Source organism: Pteropus alecto, unplaced genomic scaffold (assembly GCF_000325575.1).
Source record: "Pteropus alecto unplaced genomic scaffold, ASM32557v1 scaffold45, whole genome shotgun sequence".
Classification (NCBI taxonomy): Eukaryota; Metazoa; Chordata; class Mammalia; order Chiroptera; family Pteropodidae; genus Pteropus; species Pteropus alecto.
The window spans coordinates 1,333,630-1,340,026 of record NW_006442491.1 but is presented as its reverse complement, the minus strand read 5'-3'; positions in this window follow the sequence as shown (position 1 = coordinate 1,340,026).

Below are 6,397 nucleotides of genomic sequence, written 5' to 3'. Positions count from 1 at the left end.
TTCCTTCTTCATGTCCATCTTTTCTTCCAGATAGCCCACTCTGCTAACCCCAGTGACTTCAGGCCCATCACTAGATGCACAGCAATGGCCTGTCTAGACTTTTCCACAGGCTCTTATGTTGCACATGATCTAGTCCCTGTAATAAGTCTTTTATTCTATGTCACTCATGGGGCTCAAGCTCCCTGAGTGAACCTTGACTGATACAGAAGTTATCATACACAGAGAGAGAAGACGTTCCTGACACTTAGCCATACAGACCCTTAAGAGACCTGGGAAAAGTGAATAAAATTTCTTCAATTTCTATCCCGTGTCAGGCCTTGGGCTCAGTGTTGTTAATGTATTTAATCTTTACAACAGGTATAATTGCTGTTCTATAGGTGAGGCAGCTCATTTTTTTCTTAGGGCTAGTTCTACAAATAATTTTTTTTTTTTGTCTTAGGAAAAGCCTATGCCCCAAATTTATATTTTATGGAGAATCTTTCTTTGTAAAAATATTACTCTGGAGACAAATTTTCTGAGACCAGTAGGTACCAGAAGCCAAGCCAAAAACTTCAGCACCCTGTTGAGATTGGGAAAAGGAAACATGGACTTATTTTCACTTAAATTTGTGACTTGGAAAACAATCAACAGGGATACTTTTCTTCTTGTTCCCTCTAAAGTCTGTGGCTGCAAATTCTTTGTATACCCATTTATTCCATTAAAGTGAATGATACCCCAAAGATTCTTAAGATACATGGGTTACAAGAGTCTATATTTCCCAGAATTCAGAAGAGTGCAATGTTCAATTTGGTAAACATCAATTCCATGGAAATTAAGTTTACCCAGGTTTTGTATTTGAATATTAAATATACCCTGTCATTAATCAAGCTTGCTGGTTTACCAGCTGGCTAATCATTTCTTTGTGCTCAGCCTCCCTCATGTCTTTTGCTCCTCAAGGCTGGCATTCAAATGCCAGGTCCTGAGCATGTTTTGAAAGAATACATTTGAATGCAATTACTAGGCCTCCTTTAGAAGTCCAGCAGTCCTGTCCATTATAATAATTGATAGTCCGGAAACTTGTTAGAGAGAAAGGAATTTAATCAAAGCTAAAAGTAATTTATAGGGTAAGTCCGACATACACATACTTTCTCTAAGCTTTAGTTTGATTGGTTTTCATTTTTGGGATGTGTATTTGACATTTGAAACAATTTTGTCAATAATGCTTTCATTTGAGGCTGAGAGTTCTTTGACCTATGTATAGAAAATGAGGGAGAGCACCAAGAGAAATTTGGTGTTGGTGGTGACTGCTGAACTTTCAGGATCATTAAAATATACTGCTAACTGCATGAAATAAGCACATTTGACTTGGGTTTCTCGTTTGGGGTGGTATTGGCCAGTTTCCCAAGAGAGAAACTTTTCCCTTCCTGAAGATTCTATCTTCAGTTGAACAGACTATTTTACTTGTTAGTAACTGCAGCAGATGCTGTGGGTGTGACATCAATGTCTTTTTACTGGAAACTCTGAGATTCTTCCTGAGCTTTGCCTGGACTTAGGAGCATGTAGGCCTGGACACATGCAAGCTTTAAATTCTGAAGTATTAATGCATCAGGAAGTAGCCCTTGAATAATGATGGATGGGAACTGGTGGGTAAATACTCAACCATGAGATGCTTTCTATATAGTCCCCTGTAGTCCCCCAGTGGGATTAAGCCCCATTTGACCACAGAAGGAACTTTTCATTTATACGATCTTTTACTGGCTGCCTTCCCTTTACTGACTAATTTCCCTACTCTCTTGATCACCTTCCAAATAATCTATGTTTGTGAATCCTTATCTCAGGATGTGCTTTGGAGGAGCTCAAATCAAGATAGTGGTCTTGATCTCTGGTCTTGCCAGGGCTGCCTTGGTGGGCTCAACCTGAGGCGTTAGGTCTCTTGTGCTGAACAGATGATTAGATGATTACTGGTAGGCTTGTTTGCAGAAGAAATTAGCCAAAAGCAGTTGGGAGAACTGAGCCCCAAGCCAACTCCTGCAGAGGCAAGGTAGAGATGTGAGTGAGGTACTGGGTGCTCATTAACAGGGAGATGGATAAAAAGGAACAGTACTTTAATGACTGAGAGCAGAGGTTTAAAGGAGCCCACAGGACAGTGGCCAGGAGACTATTAGGCACTTCTTCTCTCTCCACATACTGGATGAAGTACTTCATCCTCTTCTGTCTCTTTACCATCATCTATGAGCTGAGTTGACAACTCTGAAATGGCTAGCCCCACCTCTACAAAAACCCAAGTCAATTTTTACAGCACTCTTCACAATAATTAATAATAATTTCACCCAGATGTCCAATGAGTACTTCAAACTTAGCATGTCCTGAACCAAGTTCATTTTCTCTCTGTAATCCTCTCTTTCACCCCACCCCAAATATCCCAGATCTTTTCCTTTTTCAGCATGATTTTCTTCAACTAAAAGCAAGCTCTATACTTCGAGCCATGTGCTGTTCCTTCTCCCCTATCTTCCACATCTGACTCCTTACCCAAACGGGGTCACCTGCTTGACTCTGTCTTCTGAAATCTTCCTGGATAAGTCTGCTCTTCCCCATCGCTTGCCTCATATACACATTATCTCTCATTTAACCTTTTCAATAGTCTCATGACTCTTTCCACTCCCCGCCCACTACCTTATTTATCCTTCATTTTGTAACCAGAACAGTCTTTTTAAATGACAAATCTGTTTGTGTCATTTCCACCCCTAAAATCTTTGATGACCTTATATTATCTATAAATAAAAGTTTCAATAATTGAGTCTGGCATTTGAGGTTTTTCATGCCCTTGTTCCATTTCTTTTATTACCCTATATAGAAACTTATATTCCTTGTGCATTTCCCAAAGTGTATTCCAAGGAACATGAGTACTTTGAAATACTCCTTTGCAAAATGGGTTTAGGGCAAGAAGTTGGACACCGTTACCCATTCTGTCTCATTCTTGTATATTTAAAAGGCATATCAGCACAATCTAGACTCTAAGAAGTCCAGAAATTTAAAAAAAATGGTTTAATTTCGCTTAATTCGGTGTTCACTTGTTTGGCAATGGACTTTCCCTTTTGCCTTTACAGAATTGTAGCTATTATTAATATTGTGAAGAACTAGTGTTCCTGGGATACATGCCACTTTTTCTAACCACACCAGACTTGACATCTGAAACACAGGTCAAACTCTAGAACTAGAGTTTTGTTTGTTTATTTTCCTTCTAAGCTGCTCTCTTATTCTGAAACGATTTTTTCCCAGGGTCTCTCTCAAACCTCTAACTCATCCTTCAGGGTCTAGCTCAGATGCTACATTTGCCACACAGCCACCTCTCACAACTACTGGTATCCCTGCCCTCTCTTGCTCCCATCCAGCCCTTCATACCACTGTTACAGGAGTGGTTTTTTCCTGCCTTGCAGTATAATTAACATGTGTTTTCCACTTCGAGATCTTTGGGGACAAGGATTTTCCCCCCGCTTTTAAATGTTACCTACAGTCCTCTGCAAGTACATTGACCCTAAATAGTTCTTGAGCAAGTTGTTTTCTGAATTGATTTCAAATTATTTTATCATTCCCTGTGATGTCCGTTCAAGCAACAAGAGGAGCATGATTTGTTCTCAGTCAAATCCGGTTCAAATACTATCAAGGCTGCTTATCAGCTGGTGACTTTGACAACCTATGGAGTTTCTCTGAGCCCTAGTTTTTATACAGGGTTGTTGTGAGAGTTAAATGAGCTAATGTACGGGAGCGGCTTAGCACTGTATTTGGAATCTAATCAATCTCAAAGCCACAATTATTGACAACATGCATTGAATTAGTCCTCAGGTGCCAGGGCAAAGAATAAGTACATTACAAACATAATTTAATCAAATCATCACAACGCCTTTATGAGAGGTGTTATTATTTTCACTTTATAGAGCCCCTGATCTATTGAACCATCACATGATACTATAGACTGAGATAGTAAAAATATTTACTAGTTGTTATTTTTATGCACAGAGATTGCAAGAGATATAGAATTCAACAGAACCAAAGGATATCAGAAATTGCTGGATTGAAGAAGACTTAGGTGTTGAATCTTATATTTGTCACCGTTGCCTAAAAATTGTGAGGTCTGAGACAAGATATTCTCTTGAAAATCTCAGTTTTCTTCTTAGTAAAGTGGGGGTAATAGTAATATACCTTACTGGGCTGTGAGAATTAAATGAGACAATATATATACAGTCAGCCCAGTATGTGTCTTGTTTTTTGATGAATGGTAGCTATTGTCGTTATTGTTATTATTATCATCTCATCATCATCATTATACAAGAGGATGAATGACATCAGATAAAAAAATAGCCACCTTGTAGTTATGCAAATTAGAAGCATTGCACATAAGTTGTCACTAATCTTTTCACTAGAGGGAGTGAAAGGATTAATTCAACCATGAAATTTCATTCCAGTTTCCTCTGAAGAACAAAAAGCAAGAAAACCTCCCTCTTTAAAACTCTGGGACTTATGACAAAAGGTACCTGGAAAAAATTGATTCCATAATAGTGCAGGAGCAGGTGCGACCACAGATCTTTGCCTGAGTGAATGTGGAGTCAGAGCTGGTGAGTCAGTGCCAACTGTCCATGAAGGCCTTTGAGGCTGTGTCCACAGCGCTGCTCCTATCCAGCCTGTCCCCTCTAAGGCCTATGCCACTGCTCAGCTGCAGTCCTCCTTACCTTTCCCTAAGCAGCCCATTGATCCCATTGTGTCCATCCTTCTCATGGCTGCCTGAATTATCTGTGAATCATAGGGCAGAGCATGGCAACCTCCTTCCATAAACTCTGAAAGACAGACAAAAATTAAGCATTTAGCATGGCTTTCAAGGCCCGTCATATTTGATTCCAGCTCACCTAGCCAGTCTCACTTTCCACTATCCATTTGCTCACCTTCTATGTCCATCACCTTAGGCTTCTCACAAATGTGATGTAATTTATTCCTAAATTTATGATCTACTCAGCATATTTAATTTTTCTCAAGCTAATTTTAATAATAAAAATATTCTCCTCTATAATTTTGTTTCTCTTCTTATTTCTAACCTTATTTGTTTCTTCTCTTCCAATTTCTAAATTAGGTTTTCTAAGAATTTGCCTATTTTATTGGTCTTCAAATAAGCAGCTTTGACTTAATAGATTAATTCTACTTTGGTTTACAATTTTAATAATTTTTTATTTTTATTCTTTTATACTACTACTTGTAGGTTTATTTTGATCTTTGCCTAGCTTCTTGAGATAAAAGTTTAGATAATTTATTTTTAGTCTTTCTTATTTATAGATGAACACAGCAGTATTATAAGTTTTCCTGAGTGTTCCTTAATCTTTATCTCATACAGTTTGATATCAAATATTTCATGATTTGTTAATAAAGACTGTATGATTTACAATTTTATTTTGTAGTAGCTATTTGGATCAGAGTTTTAAATTTTCAAGTAGTTCTTTTTACTTTTACTTTTATCTTCTTTTTCTTCTTTATGTTTTCTTTTTTCTTGTTCTTCTAATTTTATATCAATATGGTCATCAGAATGACTGTATAATTTCTTCAAATTTGTTTAAATTACTAAATCTTTACTTTGTTTTAAATTACTAAATCTTTACTTTGATTTATTTTGTTCTGTAGGCCATATAAATAAATGATGGTAATAATTTGAAATTTTCTACTAATATAATAAATTTGTCAGTGTCTCATATTGTTTTAAAAAATTTTTTTGCTTTATGAATTTTGAGACTGCTTTATTAGGTGCGTTCGAGTTTAGAATTGCAGTATTTCAAAGATGTGGATATTTTATCATGATGTTCTGCTTTTCTCTGTCTCTCCTAATGCTCTTAATATTTAAATCTATTTTGTCTGATTTTGACATAGTTTCCAAACATATTTTTAAAATTAAAATGTAGTTGACTGTTCAGCTTATTTTTTTGTTAATATTTACCTGGCATTTCATTTTATTTTTTCTAGTTTTATTTAATAGACTATTAGTTGCTCATATTTACATTGTACAATTCAATGAGTTTTTTTTAAATTATAGTTGACATACAATAATATATTAGTTTCAGTTGTACAGCATAGTGATTTGAGATCTATATAACTCACAAAGTGATCACTCTACTAAACCTAATACCCTTCTTCTCCCTTATATTTATTACACAACATTGTTAACTATTTTACTTATGCTACATTTTATTTCTCCATGTCTATTTTGTAACTATCCTTTTGTACTTTTTAATACCTTTGCCTTATTTCACTGTCATTCCACTCCCTTTCCATCTAATAGCCTTCAAAATATTCTCTATATCTGAGTTTGTTCCAGTGTTGTTGCCGTTGTTTATTTTGTTCTTTAGATTCCACATGTCTGTGAAATCATGCGATATTTGTC